The sequence below is a fragment of the Chiloscyllium plagiosum genome, unplaced genomic scaffold (assembly GCF_037043375.1).
Source record: "Chiloscyllium plagiosum isolate Xiang-an unplaced genomic scaffold, Cpla_swu_hap1 HiC_scaffold_46, whole genome shotgun sequence".
Lineage (NCBI taxonomy): Eukaryota > Metazoa > Chordata > Chondrichthyes > Orectolobiformes > Hemiscylliidae > Chiloscyllium > Chiloscyllium plagiosum.
The window spans coordinates 19,043,166-19,065,992 of record NW_028270184.1 but is presented as its reverse complement, the minus strand read 5'-3'; the positions used below and the strand labels follow the sequence as shown (position 1 = coordinate 19,065,992).

General features: G+C 43.3%; 1 protein-coding gene across 7 annotated transcripts in view; it reads right to left on the bottom strand.

Annotated features, from left to right (window-relative positions):
- Positions 1 to 22,567, bottom strand: part of LOC122543957 (uncharacterized) — a 45,493-nt gene extending 22,926 nt beyond the window's left edge. For 2 of the 7 annotated variants that reach the window (XR_015754528.1, XR_015754525.1), the window contains exons 1-6: positions 22,501 to 22,561; positions 11,980 to 12,121; positions 11,868 to 11,891; positions 9,746 to 9,792; positions 8,185 to 8,256; positions 6,618 to 6,722 (exon numbers count right to left, since the gene is read on the bottom strand). The gene's annotated coding sequence lies outside the window, so the exon portion shown is untranslated. Of the gene's footprint in view, positions 1 to 6,617; positions 6,723 to 8,184; positions 8,257 to 9,745; positions 9,853 to 11,338; positions 11,398 to 11,867; positions 11,892 to 11,979; positions 12,122 to 22,500 lie in introns of all 7 variants that reach the window. The other 5 variants (XR_015754529.1, XR_015754526.1, XR_015754530.1 and 2 more) reach the window with 4 other exon arrangements.
- Between the last annotated feature and the right edge of the window lie 260 nt (positions 22,568 to 22,827).

Here is a 22,827-nt window from a genome sequence, read left to right as displayed (position 1 = left end):
GGTAACCTTCTGCACATCCACACCACCTTCAATTTTGGTATCATCTGCAAACTTACTAACCATACTTCCTGTTAAGGAACAGGCCAGACTCAAAAACATTTCAAGAAAGTCACCCGAATTTTGTTAGTTGCTTTAAGCAGGTGTACAGTGAATATTCCAGAAGTGATGCAGTTGGTCAGACCACTTTGTTTTAAACAAAACAGAATTTATTTGCAAGATTACTGAAAGAAATATAAACAACAGAAAACAAAATACAGAATAACCTAAACTATCTGAAACCCCAACAGATTAGCATGATGCTATTCCCGATACTTGCAACAATCCCCACAAACACCCCTTGGCACAAAAGGTAAAATCAAACACAGGGTCTTACAGGAGAGAGGGAGGATCAGCATGGACCTGCTTCTTTGGGTCCAGCAGCTACAAAGCTTCACTGCTAAAACCCAAACCAAACCTCAGCCCGGGAGAACTGGTCATTTTACAAGTTTTTTTTTTAAACATGCCTGAGGCAGTATCTGTAAGCTATAATCAAACTGGCCCTAAAACCCTTCAACTTAAACTTTTCAGAGTCTGTCTTTTACGATCTCTCTGAAAAAAATCCAAGGACAGCATAACCTTGTTAAAGGAGCAGTATCGTCACACCCCTATGCTCACATCCAAATCATTTTTATAAATGACGAAAAGCAGTGGACTTAGAAACAATCCTTGGCACAGCATTGGTCACAGGCCTCCACTCTGAAAAGCAACCGTCCTCCACCACCACCCTCTGTATTGTGAGATGGGGAAGCAGTATGTCATTCCTGATTCTCCCAATGTAAGGCTATTACAACAACAACTTACAGTTTATGGAACCTGTCACATTGTCACTCTCCTAAGATTCCTCACAGGTGATGAACATGCTGATTAAAGATATCGATTTTAATGACACACTATCTTGAATGAGAGAGATGTCTAAGGAGGAAATTCTGGAACTTGTATTGTAGGCAGCTCAAAGCCTGGAGTGATGTAAGTGGGGTGAGTGAGAAAGGCTATTTGGAAAGGGGAATAAAAACTAAGAACTGTGGATGCTGTAAATCAGAGACAAAAATAGAAGTATCTGCTGAGTTCAGAGGAAGGGTCACTCGACCTGAAACATTAACTCCGATTTCTCTCCACAAATGCTGCCAGACTTGCTGTGCTTTTCCAGCAATTTCTGTTTTTGTGTAGAAAGGCAAGGAGTGAATTGGGTTTTAAAGTTGGCAAAGGTTCCAGATACTGTCTGTGATAGGCAGGAGGGTTGCCTCACGGAGCTTGAAGTATGGCAGTGCAAGCCCTGACCACAGTGGGACAGGAGATTTCTGCTGCTTTATACAGAATGACAGATCTTGTATCCGTGGGCTTATAAAATGTTACTGATCACCAGCAATCTGCTCTGAGGTAGAGTTGGGGTATGATGCTGCTAAGTGAAAAGGGATAGGTAACAGGGGGCTCCATACAAAGCTCTCCCCTCTTCTTACTATTTTCACCCCCAAAACCAAACGCGTACCTGTCACACTACTTCTATTCCAACCACAATACCTTGTCCCACAGTAGATGTGTTGGGCCTTGCACAAGTAAAGAGAAACAGTCATTGCTGGATTCTCCAGGGCTCAAACTCTCAGTGAACAGCAAAAGCAGCTGAGTAGTGAAAGCAGAGATTTCAGAAAACTGTTTGCACCTTCGCTAAGACCCGCAAAGTGCACCAGGAAAAACAAGAAGCAGCATCTGGACTACAAAATGGAATCAATCAATCACTTCGGGGGAGGCAGTAGGGGGCAGGTGGGCTGAGTTCACAAAATACTCAGTTTCCTTTGCTGGGTAATCCAAGATAGAGGATGGGAAAAATTGTGGCTGCTTTTTTTTGATGTATTTTCGTCAATTCTATGAGTGGTAATTACAGTTTGATAAGCTGTTGCATTGTCTATCTTCCTTCTTCCAAAACAAAGGCCAATGACTACATGGGAATTGGTTCAAACAGCAAAATACACTGTCTTACCCAGCAGTGAATCCACAAAGCTAACTGTTCTGCTGTTTGATTTCAAGTATCTCCAAACCACCAGAATCATTGAAAAAAAATTAACCAACAGTGAAATTCATAGCTGACCATGTTAGCCACCTTTGTTAGCTAAGTGGCTTTTTAAAGTGTAACCTTACCTTTCCTTTGTAAATTTACACTAGTGAGTAGACTGGGCTCCTTTTTGATGGAAAGTTTTATTTAGATTTGTCTCTTAATTAAACTTAAAAACTATAAAACATTGGTACTAATTTAATCTGGAGCAGTGTTTTTTTAAGAGCAGTAAGACTGCTGTTTTCTGGGTTTGTAGACTGCTAAGATGGCCCTTAGTAGAGTGGCATGCTCTTCCTGTCAGACGTGGGAGGTTAGGGAGAGTTTCCATGTTACTGATGATTATGTCTGCAGGAAGTGTGCTCATTGGAAATCCTATCGGATCACATAGATTGGTTGGAGAGGCAATGAGGTATTTACTGGAGCTGGGGGTATGATGGATAGTATTTATAGGAAGGGAGAAAAACTACAGATACAGTCAGGTAGATGGGTGACCTTCAGAAAAGGTAGAAGGGGTAGACAGGTTGTGCAGGAGTCTCCTGTGGCTATCCCCATCTGAAACAAGTATGCTGTTTTGGAAAATGTAGAGGGTGATGGACTTTAAGGGGAATGCAGTATTGACAGCCAGGTTTCTGATGCCGACACTGGCACTAATGTAACAAGGGATATCACAGGTTCCAAATGATTGACTGAGATAGGGGACTCTCTAGTCAGAGGCACAGACAGAGGTTTCTACCGCCGACAAGGAGACATCAGAATAGGGTACTGCCTCCCTGGTGCCAGGATCAAGGATATTTTGGAGAGGGTACAGAATATTCTCAACAGGGAGAGGGACTACCAGGAAGCCATTGTACACAATGGAGCTAGAAACATGGGAAGAGAAAAGGACGAGATTCTGAGGAGAGAACATAGAAAGTTAGGCAGGAACTTAAAAAAGGAGGTCCTCGAGGGTACTAATACCTGGATTACCTTGGTGCTTAGAGCTAGTGAGGGTATGAAATGGAGGATAGAGCAGATGAATGTGTGGCTGAGGAGCTGGTGCAGGGGAGAAGGGTTCACATTTTTAGATCATTGGAATTGCTTCTCAGGGGGAAGTGACCTGTGCAAGAAGCTCAGATTGCATCTGAATTGGAAGGGTACTAGTACACTGGCAAGATGATTTGCTAGACCTGCTTGAGAGGATTTAAACTATGGGACAGGAGGGGCACCCAGGGAGATAACGAGGTAAGAAATCAGTCTGAGATTGATAGTATTAAGAAAAGTCGAACAGTTAAGGCAGGCAGGAACAAAATAGTGAACAAGATAGGACTGACAAACTCATTTATTTCAATGCAAGAGGTCAAACAGGGAAAGGAGATGAACTCATGGTATGGTTGGGAACATGGGAATGGAATATCACATCGATTACAGAGGCGTGGCTCAGGGATGGATTGGACTGACAGTATTTGTATCCTACAACATCCTTCTATCCTTCTGATAGATTAGAGGGAAAGAGAGGAGGAGTGATGTTTTTGACTAATGTTTAACGTTATGACTATACTTCAGCAGGATATTCCTGGGAATACATCCAGGGAAATTATTTGGGTGATACGGAGAAAAAAAGAAAGGGATAGTCATCAGGAAGTTGAGAAACAAATTTCTAAGGAGATCTCAGTTAACTGTGAGAATAATAGGGTGGTTATGGTAGGGGATTTTAACTTTCCAAACATAGACTGCCATAGTGTTAAGGTCTTTTATACAGACATGAATACAGGAACATTTTCTGATTCAGTATGTGGATGTATCTACTAGAGAAGGTGGAAAACATGATCTACTCTTGGGAAATAAGGCAGGGTAGGTGACTAAGGTGTCAGTGGGGGAGCACTTTGGGGCCAGCTCCTGTAATTCTATTAGTTTCAAAGCAGTGAGGGAAAAGGAGAGACTGGATTTAAGAGTTGAAGTTCTAAATTGAACAAAGGCTAATTTTGACGGTACGAGGCAAGATCTTGTAAAAGCTGATTGGGGGGGGGGGGGCTGATGTTCGCAGGTAAAGTGATGGCTGGAAAATCGGAAACTTTCAAAAATAAGATATTGATAGTCCAGAGACAATATGTTCCTGTTAGGGTGAAAGGGAAGGCTGGTAGGTGGTGGGAATGCTGGGACTAGAGAAATTGAGATTTTGGTCAAAAAAAAAGGAAGCATATGTCAGGTATGGACAGCAGAGACTGAGTGAATCCTTAGGAGAGTATAAAAGCAGTAGCAGTGTACTTAAGAGGGAAATCAGGGGGGCAAAAAGGGGACTGAGATTGCTTTGGCAAGAAGGGTTAAGGAGAATTCAAAGGGATCTTATAAAGACATTAAGGACAAAAAGGGAATAGGGAGAGAATAGGGCCCCTTAAAGATCAACAAGGCAACCTTTGTGTGGAACCACAGGAGATTGGGGGGGCGGGAAAGAACCTAAACAAGTATTTTGCATGAGGGTTTACTGTGGAAAAGGATGTGGGAGATATAGAACATAGGGAAATAAACAGCAACATCTTGGAAAATGTCAAAATTACAGAAGTGGCGGTGCTGAACGTCTCACAACGCATAAAGGTGGATAAATCCTCAGGACCTGACCAGGTGCACCCTAGAACTATGCGGAAAGCTAGGGAACTGATTGCTGAGCCACTTGCTGAGATATTTGTATCACCGATAGTCACAGGTGAGATGCCGGAAGACTGGAGGTTGACTAACGTGATGCCACTATTTGAGAAAGTTGGTAGGGAAAAGTCAGGCAACTACAGACTGGTGAGCCTGACCTCGGTGGTGGGCAAGTTGTTGGAGGAACCCTGAGGGACAGGATTCACATGTATTTGGAAAGGCAAGGACTGGTTCGGGATAGTCAGTATGGTTTTGTGTATGGAAAATCATGTCTCACCAACTGGATTGCATTTTTTGAAGAAGTAACAAAAAAAAAGGGCAGAGCAGTGGACGTGATCTATGTGGAATTCAGTAAGGCATTCCCAAGGTTCCTCATAGGAGACTGGTGAGCAAGGTTACATAGAATCCAGGGAGAACTAGCCATTTGGATACAGAACTGGCTCAAAAGGTAGAAGGGTGGTGGTGGAGGGTTGCTTTTCAGACTGGAGGCCTGTTACAAGTGGAGTGCCACAAGGATAGGTGCTGGGTCGACTACTTTTCATCATTTATATAAATAATTTGGATGTGAGCATAAGAGGTATAGTTAGTAAGTTTGCAGATGACACCAAAATTTGAGGCAGTGGACAGCACAGAAGATACCCTAAGACAAGGCCAGAATCTTGATCAGATGGGCATTTGGAGTTCAATTTAGATAAATGTGAAGCGCTGTAGTTTGGAAATGCAAATCAGGGCAGGATTTATCCACTGAATAGCAAGGCATGGGTGTGTTGCTGAACAAAAGAGACCTTAGAATGCAGGTTCATAGTTTCTTGAAAGTAGAATCCCAGGTAGATAGGGTAGCTAAGGTATTTGGTATGCTTTCCCTTGTTGGTCATTGTGTGTGTTGCAGTTGTACAGGACATTGGTTCGGCCACTTTTGGAATACTGCGTGTAATTCTGATCTCCCTCCTATCAGAAGGATGTTGTGAAACTTGAAATGGTTCAGAAAAGATTTACAAGGACGTTGTCAGGATTGGAAGGTTTCAGCTGCAGGGTGAGGCTGAATAGGCTGGGGCTGTTTTCCCTGGAGTATCGGAAGCTGAGGGGTGACCTTATAGAGGTTTATAAAATCATGAGGGGCATGGACAGGGTGAATAGACAAGATCTTTTCCCTTTGGGTGGAGAAGTCCAAACGTACAGGGCATCGTTTAGGGTGAGAGGGGCAAGATTTAAAAGGGACCTATGAGCTGCCAGAAAAAGTGGTGGAGGCTCGTATAATCACAACATTTAAAAGGCATCTGGATGGATATATGAATAGGAAGGGTTAAGAGGGATATGGGCCAAGTGCTGGCAAAAGGGACTAGATTTATTGAGGATATCTGGTCAGTGTGGACAAGTTGGACCAAAGGATCTGTTTCTGTGCTGTACATCTCTATGACTCTATGTTCAAGAACATTTTCTTCATCAATGTAAATGTTCCTACTACAGAAAGAAGAAAATGTGACCTTCTCTTGTTTAATAAGGCAGGGCAAGTGACTGAAATGATAGTTGGGGAACACTTTGAGTCGAGTGATCATAATTCTATTAGTTTCAAAGTAGTTATGGAAAAGGATAAGGCTTCATTAGAAGGCATGGTTACTGAGTTAGCGGATGACACCAAAATTGGTGGTATATTGGACAGGAAAGAAGGTTGTCTAAGATTACAAAGCGATCTTGATCAATTGGATCAATGGGCTGAGGAATGGCAGAGTTTAAATTGAATAAATGCAAGGTATTGCATTTTGTAAAACAAACAAGGGTGGAACTTATACAATTAAAAGTAGAGTCTCAGATAGTGCTGTCAACAGAAAGACCTTGGGGTTCAGGTACAAAATTCTTTGAAGTTTGTGTCACATGTAGAGAGGGTGGTTAAGGCAGCATTCAATAGGCTAACCTTATTGCTCAGACCTTTGAGCATCGGAGTTAGGATATCATTGTTGAGGTTATGCAGGTTGTTGATGAGGCCTCTTCTGGAATACTATGTTCACTTCTGATCAGCCTGTTGTAGGAAAGATATCATTAAGCTGGAGATGGTTCAGAAGAGATCTAGCAGGGTGCTGCAGGGAACGGAGGTTTGCTTTCTAAAAAAACAGGCTGGAATCTTTTTTAGTGGACAGTAGGGGATTGAAGGGTGACCTTATATAGGTTTGTAAAATCACGAGGGACTTACATAAGGTGAATGGCAGGTGTCCTTCCCATAGAGTGGAAAACCTTAAGACTAGGAGGCATATTTTAAAGGTGAGAGGAGAACGATTTAAAAAAAAAGAGATGAGGGGCATGGACAGGGTGAATAGACAAGATCTTTTCCCTTCGGGTGGAGATGTTTCATACCGAGAATAGACTTCCAGAGGAAATGGTGGATCTGGGTTATAATGTTTCTAAAAGATATTTGATTAAGTACATGAATATGGAATGTTTGGAGGGACATGGGCCAAAGGCAAGCAGGTGGGATGAATTTAGTTTGGGATTACGGTTGGCATGAACTGGATGGACTGCAGGATCTGTTTCCATTCTGTACGAACGTATCTATGATTCACGAGGAAACTCAAATCTCTTTGCTCCAAAGTTGTAGATGACATGAAGCTGGGTTGGACAGTGAACTGTGAGCAGGATGCAGATATGCTTCAGTGTTGTCAGCAAAGTGATAGAAGGTGTCATCAACAGTGCCATCAAACAGCTCCTGCTCAGCAATAACCTGCTCAGCTCCTGAACTCATTGCAGCCTTGGTTCAAACATGGACAAAAAAGGTGATTTCCAGAGGGGAGAGTGACAGTCCTTGACATCAAGGTTGCATTCAACCAACTGTGGCATCAAGGAGCCCTCACGAAACTGGAATCCATGGGAATAAGGGGGCAAACTCTATCATAAAGTCAGAAGTAGGGATGTTCACCAATGATTGTGCAATGTTCAGCACCATTCGCCACTTCTCAGATACTGAAGCAGTCCGTGTTCAAATGCAACAAGATCTGAACAGTATTTAGACTTGGGCTGACAAGTGCAAGTAACATTCACGCTACACAAATGCCAAGCTACGACCACCACCAATGAGACAATCTAACCACTGCCCTTTGGCATTCAACTGTGTTACCATCACGGAATCCCCCACTACCAACATCTTGGGGGTTAGGAATATAATGGAATACTCCCCACTTGCCTGGATGGGTGCAGCTCCAACAACATTCAAGAAGCTAACACCAGATGAAGGATAATGTAGATAAATGGGAGATTATCCAGTTTGATCACAAAACATGAAGGCAGATTAATTTCTGAATGGCAAGAGGCTGGAAAAAGAGGAGGTGAAATAAGATCTAGTGTTCTTGTCCACGAGTCGCTGAAAGTAAGCACGCAGGTGTAGCAGGAGGTGAAAGTGGCAAACGGTGTATTGGCGAGAAGCAGGGATGTCTTGTTTCAATTGTACAGTCTTGGTTATTCCACATTGTGTGCAGGTTTTGAAATCTTACCTGATGAAGGATGCTTGCTTAATGGAGGGTGTACAACAAAGGTTTACCAGACTGATTGCTGGGTTGGCAGCACTGATGGATAAGGACAAAACGAATTGGTTAGGGTGAAACCCACTGGAAGGAAAGAGAATCTCACAGAAACCCTAAAACATTCTGACAGGACTAACAAGGTAAATACAGGAAGGATCTTCTAATGAGTGGGTAGTCAAAGGTTAAGGATATGGGGTAGGCCATTTAGGACTGAGATGAGGAAATATTTATTTTCTCAGAGTCTGGTGGTCTGCAGAATTCGCTGCAACACAAAGCAATTTAGGCCCAAACACAATGTTTCCAAATTGAAGATAGATATAGTTCTGAGGGCTAAAGGGATCAAAGGATATAGTCTAAAGGGAACAAGCTACTGAGTAGAATGATCAGCCATCATCATACTGAATAGAGGAGCAAGATCGAATGCCACAACAGTGTACTCCTGTTCCTATTTTCTATGTTTCTATTGTGTTAAAGGTGGGATATAAAAACAAAATGATTGTAACTGACACAAATATCTGCACTACATTTTCACTACTGGATGAAAATTCTGTAACTCCTTACTGAACAGCAATGTGGGCGCAGCTTTGCAACACAGACTGAAATGGTTCAAGAGGGTCAAGAAGGTGCAGAGTGAGTTCTGAACTGGCTGCTCTGTCTCTCGTTTTCTACCCAGCTCTCAAATTTTTCAATGTTCTGAGAAAAGCAAGAACAAAGTATATAGATCAAAGTAAATATTTACAGGAGTTTGCTGAAACTGTTTCCATTGACTGCTGCCTTGGAAATTAGATAAAGTTTACGTGCCTGTGAAAATTTCATTATCCAAGAATTGCACAAAGGCTTGGCATCCATTGTTGACAAGTATTTACTTGAACTGACAATTTATATTAATTTCAATTTCTGTTTCATCTATCCCTACGTGTCTGTCAGTCAGTGAGAGTGGAGGTTGTGAATGAAGAAAAAAAATGTGTTTAAATCACAGATATTGATGAGATTTTGTTGCTTATATTTGTTTTGCTCAAGTTATTATTTCTTCTTTCTATAAACTCAGTGTCCAAGATCTGTTACTCAAAGACTAGTTAAGAATGTTTGGGCAATGTGGTCATTCAATGTTTTAATTTCACTGTGTTGTGAATCCAGTGTTAGTGAAGCTGGTTTGCTTTGGGCTGCTATCCTTGTGTCATAAAAAGTGATGGTCAATATTAGCTCAGAAAAAGAAATGATCTCCAGTGCAGGACAAACAATTCCTGACCATGGGAAGATAAAGCTGGGAAATCACAACATATACTGGGAGATGGGCAGCAATAGAAACCTCATTTGCACACAGTCAGCAGAAATAACAACAAAATACTAATAAAGGTTCAAATAATCCTGGAATTAGAGACAGAGAGATGATGTGGAGAGGTATAAGAGAGCACTAGATGGGATACAGATTCAGATCCACAGGAAAGGTGCCACATCAACCCCAGGACTATGGAAGCACGACAGTGCACAACAAGATTGAAATTGTAGATGAATGCTCAAAAATACTCACCTGCCAAAGAATCCCACTATTTTCAAATATCCTGCTGGAGCCTGGAGCTGGAAAGATATCAGAAGCAAAGAAAAGAAATTCTTGCTGCCTTCAAATCTTATAAATCCCTGGGAAAGGAGATGACAGAAATCAGAAGTTCCAGTGAGGTTAGAAATGTAGCAAAGATAGGGTTACAGGGAATTGAAAGGAAAGTGGAATTGAGGTCAGAATCAGATCAACCATGAGCTCAATGAGCCAAATAAGACTATAAGATATCGCAGCAGAAACAGGCCACTCTGCCCATTGAGTCTGCTCCACCATTCGATCATGGCTGATTTGTTTCTCAAGCCCATTCTCCTGCCTTCTCCCTTTAACCCTTGATCCCCTCACAAATCAAATACACTCATAGACTAGGCCTTCACAGTCTTCTGCGGCAAAGCATTCCACAGATTCACCACCTTCTGAGTGAAGAAACTCCTCCTCGTCTCCATTCTAAAAGGGTATTCCCTGTACTGTAAGGCTGTGTCCTCAGTCCAGGGGGAGTAAGGGACAGGGGGGATGTGAGGAATGGGGTAGGGGTGGGGGTGGGCTCAGTAACGGATGGACAAAGGGGGAAGGAAGGAATGGGGGGGGGTGAAGGAGGAAGCCGTACGGTGTGAGGGGGCAGTGGTGGAGAGGGGGGGCCAAGGGAGTGGGAAGTGTGGTGTAAGAGGGAAAGGGGGAGGTAGAAGGAGTCAGTGGAGGGGAGTGGGGGGGTGAGAGAAGTGGTGAACTGACAATAACCCCAACGTCCGAAGGGCCCACACCGCTCAATTTTCTCCCTGTCACTCCCTGGTCTGCTCTCAAAGTCTCCTCCTAATTGGCAACCAGTTCAGTGAAACAGTTTTGTAAGTGGTCACTTTTCAATCAATCGCACATACACAAGTGCCTCCCAACACCATACTGCATATACTCCTCAGCAAATGTGGCTCAGTGGGTAGTACTGCTGCCTCACAGTCCCAGGGATCTGGGTTAGAGTCCTCCCATGGTTGACTGTCGGTGTGGAGTTTGCATGTTCTCCCCGTGACTGCACAAGCCTCCTCCAGATGCTCCGGTTTCCTCCCACAGTTCAAAGATGTGCAGATTCGGTGAGTTGCCCAAAATAATTGCCCCATTGTGTCCAGGATTTTTCAGGGTGGGTGGGTTAACCATGAGAAATTCAGGGTTACAGTAAAAAGGTGAGGCTGGGTGCGATGCTCTTCCGAGAATCATTGTGGACTAGATGGGCTGAATAGCCTTTTTCCACACTGTAGGTATTCTAGGATCACTGCAATGATTGAATTCAATCATTTGTTTAAAGCCCTATTCATACCAAAGACAGACAAACAGTCATTGAGTAATCTAGCATGGAAACAGACCCCTTGATCCAACCACTTCATGCTGACCATAATGTCAAACTATACTAATCCCACCAGTGTCTGCTTGGCCCATATCCCTTGAAACATATCTTATTCATGTACTTATCCAAATGTCTTTTAAACGTTGTAACTGTATCTGCCTCCACCACTTCCCTCTGAAACTTCATTCCACACACAAACCATTTTCACCTCTCTGTGAAAAAGAAGTGTCCCTCACCTTATTAAAATCTTTCTCCTCTCACGTTAAAACTACATCCCTCATCTAGAAATCACCCACTGTGGGATATAAATGAATTAATGTTATTTCTGCAAGTATAAATTCTGATACAGAATAGGAATGAGAAAATACATATTCAGCAAAAAGAAAGGATATGTGAGCATGAGACATGAATACAGAACAATGGTGGATATATGGGCAAACAGGAAAGCATCTGTTTCCCCTCCTCAAGTCACAGGAACTAACCCTAATCAAAGAGGTCAAAGTGGCCTCTGGATGGAAATAGATGCTGATAGAAGAAAAGATATGCCCAATCAATAATCTATAATAGACTGACGTCAAACACCCTTATGGGAGTCAGAGATAAGAGTTTGTCACGGACAAAACAGGATAAACAGAAGTTGTGGGATACGTCTTAAGGAAATGAGTGACGTAAGCGAAGCAGGGAACAGACAATGGAATAAGGAAAACATATGATATAAATTGCGAGGGTTTTTTGGATATAGTGTGCATTCTGTAATTACCTTACCTGGTAATTAGACAAGGCACCCACCTATAGGTGTATAAATAAAAAAGAAGCTGTTATTCAGATATTTGTCTCGGACTGAAATTATTAAAGTGAGTGAGCTTTTGTTTCTCACAATTGGGGGCTCGTCCGGGATTTTCTTCCATCACCGGGGGGAGTGGCTGGCCTTGGACACTGGGAAGACGCGTCCCGTTCCCCATTGAGGAGCGGTCTCGTGTCCCGGTTTGGTCTGCTCCCTTGGGTGACTGATGTGAATCCTATAAGAGAGACATCTGAATCAGACAGTGATAGGAACTTGATAGAAGATACGGTGACAAAAGGGGCCAGACAATTCTGTGCACAGACCAAGGTAAGAAAATTGACTTTTAAGTATTGCCTTGGTGGCCGGGAAAAGAGGAATTTACTCGCTGGGGGACTAGCGAGGGCCCCGGGAAAATGGGGGGTAGGCAGAGTAGCTGTCACGGAGTAAGGGATGAAAAAGTCCCTGGTAACATTCCTCCTGAAAGTCCGTTGGGGAGGATGTTGCGGGATTGGACAAGTAATACTTGTACAAGGGCAAAAGATAAAAAGAAAATGATTAAATATTGTTGTTTCGTATGGACCAAAGAACCAATCCTTCGTCCGGCTGTCTTCTGGCCAAAGTATGGTTCGGACGAGGATTGGGTCTGTCAGTATTTAGGGTTGTATGTGAATGGAAAACAACCTTTTAGTCAAGAGGAGGCGGATTATGCGTCCTGTTGGAAGGGCAGTTTGGGAATGATGTTAGTAAAGAGAAAGGATTCCCCCTCTGCCCCACCCAGTCCCTGGGATCCTCTTAACTGTTTGCCCCCCCCCCCCCACCGTATCATAAAATCAGGTTAGGTGAACAAGGTGAAGGAGGACAGACAGACAGACAGGGAACAGATGATTCACAAGAGGAGGACGAAGGGACAGGGGCTGGGGATGTTGTTGTTCCTGACCCTCAATTCTCAGCAAAAGAAAGGGAAGCTACAGTAGATGTAGAGGAGGCCTCCGGAGAATCTAAATCAAAGTCTAAGGGGGGAAAACAAAAGAAAAAGGGGAAAAACGTAACGACTTATCCCCTTCGGGAGGTACCCATAGGGGACAAAGACATTGGTTTGTAAGTGCCCCCCTCACCAGTGGGGAGGTCAGAACATTTAAAAAGGAAATGAAGGTCCTGGTTGAGGATCCGGTGGGGTTGTCTGAACAAATTGATCAATTTTTGGGGCCCAGTCTGTATACCTGGGCTGAATTAATGTCTATTTTGAATATACTATTTACTGGGGAGGAGAGGGGACTTATACGAGGAGCTGCCATTAAAATATGGGACAGGGAACACCCGATTGGAGATGGGGATGCTGGACAGGGAGAGGTGAAGTTTCCCCTCAGAGACCCCCAGTGGGAAAACCAAAACCCGGAGCATAGAGAAGAAATGAGGGAATTGAAAGACCTGATTCTAAAAGGGATAAGGGAGGCAGTTCCGAAGTCACAGAATTTGATTAAAGCCTTTGAAATTAGACAGGAGAAAGATGAGACTCCCTCAGCTTTCTTGCAAAGATTAAGGGACTCAATGCGGAAATACTCTGGAATGAACCCTGAGGACCCAGTGGCACAGGGTCTTTTGAAAGTACATTTTGTGACAAAAGCATGGCCAGACATACAGAGAAAGATACAGAAGATAGAAGGATGGAGCGAAAAACCATTAGATGAATTGTTGAGAGAGGCACAGAAAGTGTTTGTAAAGAGGGAGGATGAGAGACAAAAACAGAAGGCGAAAATGATGGTAGCTACGGTTGAGGAGGTAATTAAGAGGAGAATGGAACCAATAGTGAGCAACCGGAGTGGCAGGAGGCAGCATGTAGGGCAGAGAGGAAGAGGAAGAGGGAGAGGACAAGGGGGAACATTTGATAGAGGGTTTGAGCGACAGGGGCAGAGATGGAAGTCGCTACAGGCAGGATGCTATTATTGTGGAAAGATAGGGCATTTTAAGCGGGAGTGTCCTGATTTACAAAGGAAAGAAAAGGCAATTCCGCTTATGAATTATGATGAAGAATAGGGGTGTCAGGGGTTCCTGTCCTCGGGGGCCCACCAGGAACCCTTGATAAACTTGAAGGTGGGACCCTGTAGGGAAGAGGTAGTCTTCCTAGTAGATACGGGGGCAGCACGGTCATCGCTGAATTTTAAACCAAAGAAAGTAGAAATGTTAACACGGTCAATTACTGTTTCGGGGGTGAAAGGGGAAGGATTTACTGTTCCACTATTTGAACCTATGATGATAGAAGGTCCTAAAGGTAGGGTTACAGGGGAACTGCTGTATATCCCTGATATAGGAAGTAACTTACTGGGGAGAGACCTAATTATCCTTTTAGGACTGGAGATTGGAATTCAGGAAAAAGAATTAGTTGTACAACTGGCAATATTGACAGAGGATGCAGAGAGAGAGATATAGACCCTATAGTATGGGCTAGAGAAGGGAATCGTGGAAAACTACAGATCCCTCCCCTTTTAATAAATTTAAAACGGAAAGGGGACGTTGTCTGTGAACGACAATATCCTATTTCCATAGAAGGTAAACGGGGACTGCAGCCAGTAATTGAGGGACTGATTAGAGATGGACTGTTGGAACCATGTATGTCTCCTTATAATACCCCAATTCTACCAGTACGGAAATCTGATGGAACTAATCGATTGGTGCAAGATTTGAGAACATTAAATCGGATAGTACAGGTCAGGCACCCAGTGGTGCCAAACCCCTATACGTTATTAAGTAAGATCCCTCATGACCACAAATGGTTTAGTGTGATAGATTTAAAGGATGCCTTTTGGGCTTGTCCCTTGGCGGAGGAAAGTAGGAATTTGTTTGCCTTTGAATGGGAGGATCCCAAGACAGGGCGGAAACAGCAATACCGATGGACTGTGCTCCCCCAGGGGTTTACGGAATCCCCGAATTTATTTGGACAGAAGTTAGAACAAATATTGGAGAAATTTAGCAGCGACAAGGGGACTACCCTGTTGCAGTATGTAGACGACCTCTTAGTATCAGGAATAAGAAGAGACAGAGTAGTAGAAGCCACTAACAAATTATTGAATTTTCTGGGCCAGCAGGGCCTGCGAGTATCTAAAAACAAATTACAATATGTGGAGCAAGAAGTAAAATACTTGGGACATTTAGTGAGTGAGGGTAAGCGAAAGATAAGCCCGGAGCGGATAGAGGGAATAGTGGGGATGCCACTGCCCAGCACTAAACGAGAGTTACGCAAATGTTTGGGTCTAACGGGATATTGCAGATTGTGGATAGATTCCTATGCTCAGAAGACTAGGAAATTATATCTCAAACTAATAGAGGGGGAGCCAGAACATCTAAATTGGAATGATGAGGAAAAAGAACTAGTCGAGAAACTCAAAAGAGATTTGATTTATGCCCCCGTGTTAGCCTTACCCTCCCTAGATAAACCCTTCCACCTCTTTGTCACTGTAGATAAGGGAGCGGCTTTAGGAGTATTAACCCAGAGGTGCGGAGGGATTAAACAGCCAGTAGCATATCTTTCAAAGCTATTGGATCCAGTATCCCTAGGGTGGCCTGAGTGTGTGCAGGCTGTGGCTGCCACTGCACTGTTGGTGGAGGAAAGCAGAAAGCTTACATTTGGGGGAGCCCTAATAGTAATCACTCCACATCAAGTGAGAACAATCCTAAACCAAAAAGCTGGGCGATGGTTGACAGACTCGCGGATTTTGAAATATGAGGCGATACTGATAGAAAAGGATGATTTAGTGTTGGTCACCGACAATTGTTTAAATCCAGCTGCTTTTCTTTGGAAAGGGGAAGGAGACTCTCCTCAGAATCCAGGGCACGACTGCCTTGACATTATTGAATACCAAACTAAGGTCCGTATGGACCTGAGAGATGTTCCACTTCATGCAGGGGCTAGACTTTTTATAGACGGGTTGTCCCGGGTGATTGAAGGGAAAAGGCATAATGGGTATGCAGTCGTAGACGGGACAGAAGGTCGTGTGGTGGAGGCAGGAAGGTTGCCAAATGGGTGGTCAGCTCAGACCTGCGAACTCTATGCATTGGAGAGAGCCCTTAGGACATTAGAAAATAAAGAGGGAACAGTATACACTGATTCTAAATATGCATTTGGTGTTGTGCACATGTTCGGAAAGATATGGCAGGAAAGAGGATTGATCAATAGCCGGGGGAAGGAATTAGTTCATGAAGAATTGATTAAACGGGTCTTGGAATCTTTATTACTCCCCCAAGAGATAGCCGTAGTGCACGTAAATGGTCATCAGAAAGGAAATGAACCAGAGGTTAGGGGAAATAGATTAGCTGATGAAGTGGCTAGGGAAGCCGCCCTGAACCCACAAGAAGTGGTGATTCATTCCCTAATACCTACTGTTCCAGGTCCTAGGGAAGCTCCTATATTTACTGAAAAAGAAGAAAGAGAATTGAGAGATTTAGGGGCTACAAAGACAGCTGACGGGCATTGGAAGTTATCTGATGGAAGGGAAATGTTAAACAAAATGATGATGCGAGAGATTATGGCTATCCTACACCAAGACAGTCACTGGGGAGTACAAGCAATGTGTGATTTAGTTCTTAGGGAATATGGATGTAAAGGGATATATACCATTGCTAAACAAATATGTGAGGGATGCATAATATGCAGAAAGGTAAATAAAAAAGTTCTGAGAAAACAGGCCCAGGGAGGAAGAGACCCAGGATTATACTGAACTACCTAGAGTAGGAAGATTAAAATATATGTTGGTCATAGTAGATCATTTATCTGGTTGGGTTGAAGCATACCCCCTGGCTACCGCCACTGCAAATGGGGTGTCTAAAACAATATTAGAGCACATAATTCCCCGATATGGGTTAGTGAACCGTATAGATTCCGACCAAGGAACTCATTTTACCTCTAAAGTGTTACAGGGGGTAATGAAGGGGTTGGGGATTTCCTGGGAATTCCATACTCCATGGCATCCACCATCATCAGGAAGAGTCGAGAGAATGAACCAAACACTCAAACGACAGCTCTCTAAATTGATCATAGAAACCATACTCCCTTGGACCAAATGTTTACCTATAGCTCTCTTGCGAGTACGAACAGCCCCGAGGAAAGATTTGGGACTATCCCCCTATGAAATTTTATTTGGATTACCTTATTTGGGAACGCAGGGAGAATTGCCAATTCCTGAAACTAAAGATTTGTTTTTAAAGAAGTATATACTGGGCTTGTCCTCCTCTTTATCTTTCCTTAGAAAACAGGGTCTATTGGCACAGACTCCGCCCCTTGAATTTGCTGTTCATCCCATCCGGCCAGGAGATTGGGTCTTAATAAAATCATGGACAGAGACTAAGCTGCAGCCAGACTGGGAAGGGCTGTACCAGGCTCTTTTGACTACCGAAACGGCAATAAGGACGGCGGAAAAAGGCTGGACTCATTACACTCGGATCAAAGGGCCAGTGGACCCTCCAGTTGAGGAAGAAGTCTGGACAGCCGAATCAACGCAAGACCCGCTGAAACTCAGACTAAAGAGACTTTGAGTAATTGACTATACAGTGGCGACGCGGGCGCGGGATTATTTCCGTAAGATTGTATATTAAGCCTTTTTGTGTTTTAGCATAGCGATTAGAATACTGGGAATGCTTAGAGTTATGATGCTAGTCCTCTTCGTATTAGGATTTTGTCAAATATCATTTTCATATGTATTATTAATGGTTCCTGAGTCTGATAATCCACAAGTAATAGACACTGATGTATGTAGCTTAGTAAATTGTGGGAATGTAGCTAATCAGAGACAATACCGCAACTCAGAGATACATCTTAAGTCCTATGGGGATGGCCTCGGGGATGGTACCTGGTATAATGGTCTTGTCACAATACACCGGCCCCCTTCCGACCAGCACGCGATTGTCCCAATAAAAAGTGTAACCCCATATATTTAACGATAAGGAAAACCACATGGCACGAAGCAGTTTTGGGAGGTGGCACTTATGAGATACAATTAAATGAAACATTTGGGATTGAAATGAAAGCAAATGGGAAGGAGTTTGTGGGCTGTTGTTTTCGAATTAGCGTAGGACAGGGAAAACGGGTAGAATTACTGGGTAATGAGATACAACCTTTCACCCCTCCCGATGATCCTAAAGTAGTAAAAATTATAGAGGTAAAGGATTTGAAACAGACCATCGAGATAGAGACTGGGTACGGGGATACAAATGCCTGGGTTGAATGGGTAAAGTATACTGTAAAAAGTCTGAACAAAAGCAATTGCTATGCATGTGCCTCCGGTAGGCCAGTGGCCCAGGTGGTTCCCTTTCCGCTCGGGTGGAAGCGAGACAGGAAGGGCATGAAATGTATGATAGCCCTGTATCAGGATGAGACTGCATGGAATGATAGGAATTGTACCTCCCTATCTCTGATGTTCCCTCCCTTGGAGGAGAAAGATGCAAAAGTTCCCCCCACATTTTCCGCCGCAGTTGGAAATCACACGTCATGTGTGCACAGGCGAGGTACGAGCCGGTCGAGAGATTTGGGGGAGCTGAAATTATGTACAGAGATTAAGAATGTTACCGAAACGGAGAAGGGAGGGAACTACTCAGCATTAAAGGTTGCCCGAGCGGATCTGTGGTGGTACTGTGGAGGAAAAATATTGAGACCCACCCTACCTCCGGATTGGAAAGGGATATGCGCAATTGTACAATTGGCAATTCCATTTACCTTGGCATTTGAGAAGGAGAAGATAGTAAGAAAAAGGGGAAGGGGTAAGAGATTACTGTTAGATACTTCTTTTGATGACAGGATTTATCTTGATTCGGTAGGAGTTCCTAGGGCAGTACCTGATGAATTCAAGGCTCGTAACCAGATTGCAGCAGGCTTTGAGTCAGCTCTCTTTTGGTGGGTAACAATTAATAAAAATGTAGATTGGATAAATTACATTTTCTATAATCAACAGCGATTTATAAATTATACAAGAGAGGGGGTTAAAGGAATATCAGAACAGCTTGATGCGACGAGTAGGATGGCATGGGAAAATAGAATAGCCCTTGATATGATTTTAGCAGAGAAAGGGGGTGTATGTGTGATGTTAGGAGGAAGCTGTTGTACCTTTATTCCTAATAACACTGCGCCAGATGGTTCGATTACTCGGACCTTACGGGGATTGACTACCTTAGCAGAGGAACTGGCTGAGAATTCAGGAGTAGACACATCTCTCACAGGGTGGCTTGAATCCTGGTTTGGAAACTGGAAGGGGGTGGTGGTTTCTATCCTTACTTCCCTGATAGTAGTAGTCGGGGTATTGGTGGCCATTGGCTGTTGTATCATACCCTGTATACGAGGGCTCACCCAGAGGCTGATTGAAACAGCCTTGATGAAACGAATGCCCCTGAGGGGAAATTTGACAGAGGGACTTTATCAACTAAATAATAAGGAGATGAGTGAGACTAAGATGGATGAAATCTCTGAAATGATGCTTGCGAATTTTGGGAACAATGTTTAAAAAAAAAAAAGAGGGAGACAAAAATGCAGAAGATAACAGATAGTAATGAAAAGAAAAAGGGGAAATTGTGGGATATAAATGAATTAATGTTATTTCTGCAAGTATAAATTCTGATACAGAATAGGAATGAGAAAATACATATTCAGCAAAAAGAAAGGATATGTGAGCATGAGACATGAATACAGAACAATGGTGGATATATGGGCAAACAGGAAAGCATCTGTTTCCCCTCCTCAAGACACAGGAACTAACCCTAATCAAAGAGGTCAAAGTGGCCTCTGGATGGAAATAGGTGCTGATAGAAGAAAAGATATGCCTAATCAATAATCTATAATAGACTGACGTCAAAACACCCTTATGGGAGTCAGAGATAAGAGTTTGTCACGGACAAAACAGGATAAACAGAAGTTGTGGGATACGTCTTAAGGAAATGAGTGACGTAAGCGAAGCAGGGAACAGACAATGGAATAAGGAAAACATATGGTATAAATTGCGAGGGTTTTTTGGATATAGTGTGCATTCTGTAATTACCTTACCTGGTAATTAGACAAGGCACCCACCTTTTGGTGTATAAATAAAAAAGAAGCTGTTATTCAGATATTCGTCTCGGACTGAAATTATTAAAGTGAGTGAGCTTTTGTTTCTCACACCCACCACCTGCCATTCACCTTATCTATACCCCTTATGATTTTATAAACCTCCATACGGTCAACTTTCAACCTACTACACTCCAGTGAAAAAAGGCCTAGCCTTTCCAGCCTATCCTTATACGTAGCGCCTCGACATACGAACGACCCCGTTCACGAACAAATCCGTTTACGAACAGGATTGTTTGTAAAACTTTGCTTCAACGTACGTACAAAATTCAAGGTACGAACGAAGGTACAAATGCAAAAAGCCAGTGGCTTCATTGTCATTGTTCTGCTTTGCTACGTGCGCTTTGAATATCCGAACAATGGGAAAATTGATTCAGTTCGCGAACTTTTCGGTTCACGAACCGGGTCCCGGAACGGATTAAGTTCGTAAGTCGAGACGCTACTGTAAATTCAAACATTCCATATCCTGGCAACATCTTGGTAAATATCTGCTGAACCCTCTCTAATTTAATGGCATTCTTCCTGTAGCACAGCAACCAGAACTGGACACAGCACACCAGAAGAGGCCTCACCAACATCCTGTATGACCTCAATATAATGTCCCAATGCCTACACTCGATGGTCTGAGCAATGAAGGAAGCGTACTAATATCTTCTTGAGGTTTAAGGGATAAATTAGAAAAAGTTCAAAAATTACAAAACTGGCCAGAATACTTCAGTAGTTTCCATGATGCATTATTTCACAGATACTAACGTTGCCAAATCCTCAGACTGTCGCATCAATAGACAAAATTCTTCTCTCAAAAAACCAAAAGGTCAAAAATAGATTAGATTAGATTACTTACAGTGTGGAAACAAAAATCTCCAGCTTGCTTCTGTTTGATCACATCCTCTCCCAGACTTGCTGGCACCAGTTCCCAGACACTAACCTCATTAATAGTCAAACATCTCCTATCTGGTTAAGCACACTGCCATCCTCTAGTGTCTACAGAGTTTTTAAATCAAGAAACAACCTGCAATTAACATCCAGGCTCAGCCTTAACAACAAACACCAGCTGGTTTACTCTTTTCAAAACAAGCTACTGCTCACAATCCAGAGGTCCACCATTGACCTCATTTTCAAAACAAAAATGATTTTAAAATTCAGCAAAAGTTCTCTCACAGTGTACTGACTGTGGAAAGAACTTTAACCAGTGATTAAGTGAATAAAACACAACACATTAGAGTTTAGAACAATGATAGATCTCATTGAAGCAATTCAGATTTTGAATTATCTAGACAGGGTGTGAGAGGATATTCCCATTCATGCAAGAATACAAGACTAGAAAGTATAATCTCAGAATGAAGGGATATCAAAAATGAGAGGAGGAATTTCTCCTTGTTGGAACTCTTTGCCACAGTGCTGTGGGGGCAGAGTCTGTTTGTACCTTTAAGGCTGAGATAGACAGATTCTTGATCAGTAGGGGAAACAAAGATTCCAAGAAAATGCTGGAAAGACGACATGAGGAATATTTGATCAGCCACAATCCTATTGAATGATGTAACTGGCTTGAGGGGCCAAATGTTCTGATTACATATGGTCTTCCAGTGGACTTAGAAATAACTGAGTTACACAGCATGAGTAAAAGTATACCAGGGAACCGACTGCAGAAAGAGCTTTAAGAGCTCATTAGCACCTATGGAATTCACTGCCCAGTGAAGCAGTTGACACTACCTCTTTGAATGTTTTTGAGGCAAAGATAGACTTGTGAACTGTAAAGGAATTAAAGATTGTGGTGAGCAGGTGCGTAAGTAGTGCTGAGTTCATGAAAAGATTAGCCAGGCTGATATTGAACGGCAGAGCAGGCTCAGTGAGTCAGATGGCCTACTCCTGTTCATCTTTCTTATGTTAACCTAGACTGAAAGAGAAATTATATGGATGTTCTGTCCACTCAGTTAGAATTTACCTGACTATCCGGCCAGCAGAGACACTATTGATGTCCTGTGGAAATATCAGGATAATGACAGAGACACTCAGTTACCCATCTGAGTTGCCCACCCAATGGTGCAGTCACATTCCCCTGCTCCATGTGCAGGAAGGACTCAGTCAGACATCCAGCTGCTGAAAGCCTTGTAAAGTTTTCAGGGGGACGACAGTGGTTAGATTCTGGTGGGATTGCTGCTTTTTTAAATCCCAGCCAGCTACATCTCCCCTTCGTAAGCCCGCCCTCCGACGGGGAGAAACCAAACAAACCAGAAGGGCCCCAGATGGAGTCATTGGCTCAGATGTAAAGGAAGGAGGGGGAGAATGGAAAGGCTACACACGGCTCCGCCCACTCACGGTGACATCACCGCGCTAACGGCGCCTGCAGACCCCCCCAACCCGACCAAAACAAATACTACTGGCCTTCAACGGGGGCCTGTGGCAGGAAGAGGCCTGAGACTCTCTGCGGCACCGGAACACCCGATTTGAGCATTGCGACCTAAACTTCGCAATCGTGAATTCTTCTTTTCAGAATGTTTCTCCGAGCACTGGCCTTTTTAACCTTTACTTACCGCCCGTGGATGTGATAAACAAACATTCACTTCCAACCGTCACTCCCGGCACACGCATATTCAATATCCCAACCAACTGTGCGCATGCGTCGCTCTTCCTCCCGCATGATTGACAACGCCTCAGGGCAAATAGGAAGCAGAAGGCGTGATAGTAGCTGCCAGCCATCCAATCAGAGTAAACATCAGGTGACACTTGCCCAATCAGAGATAGTGGGCGGGCTGCAGTCTTAACCTATCGAAGGGTGTGAGGGGCGGGATTAGTTCTCCAACCAATCTGTGAATGAGGAGTTAATCATCACACAACCAAGGCGAGAGTCCAACAGGTTA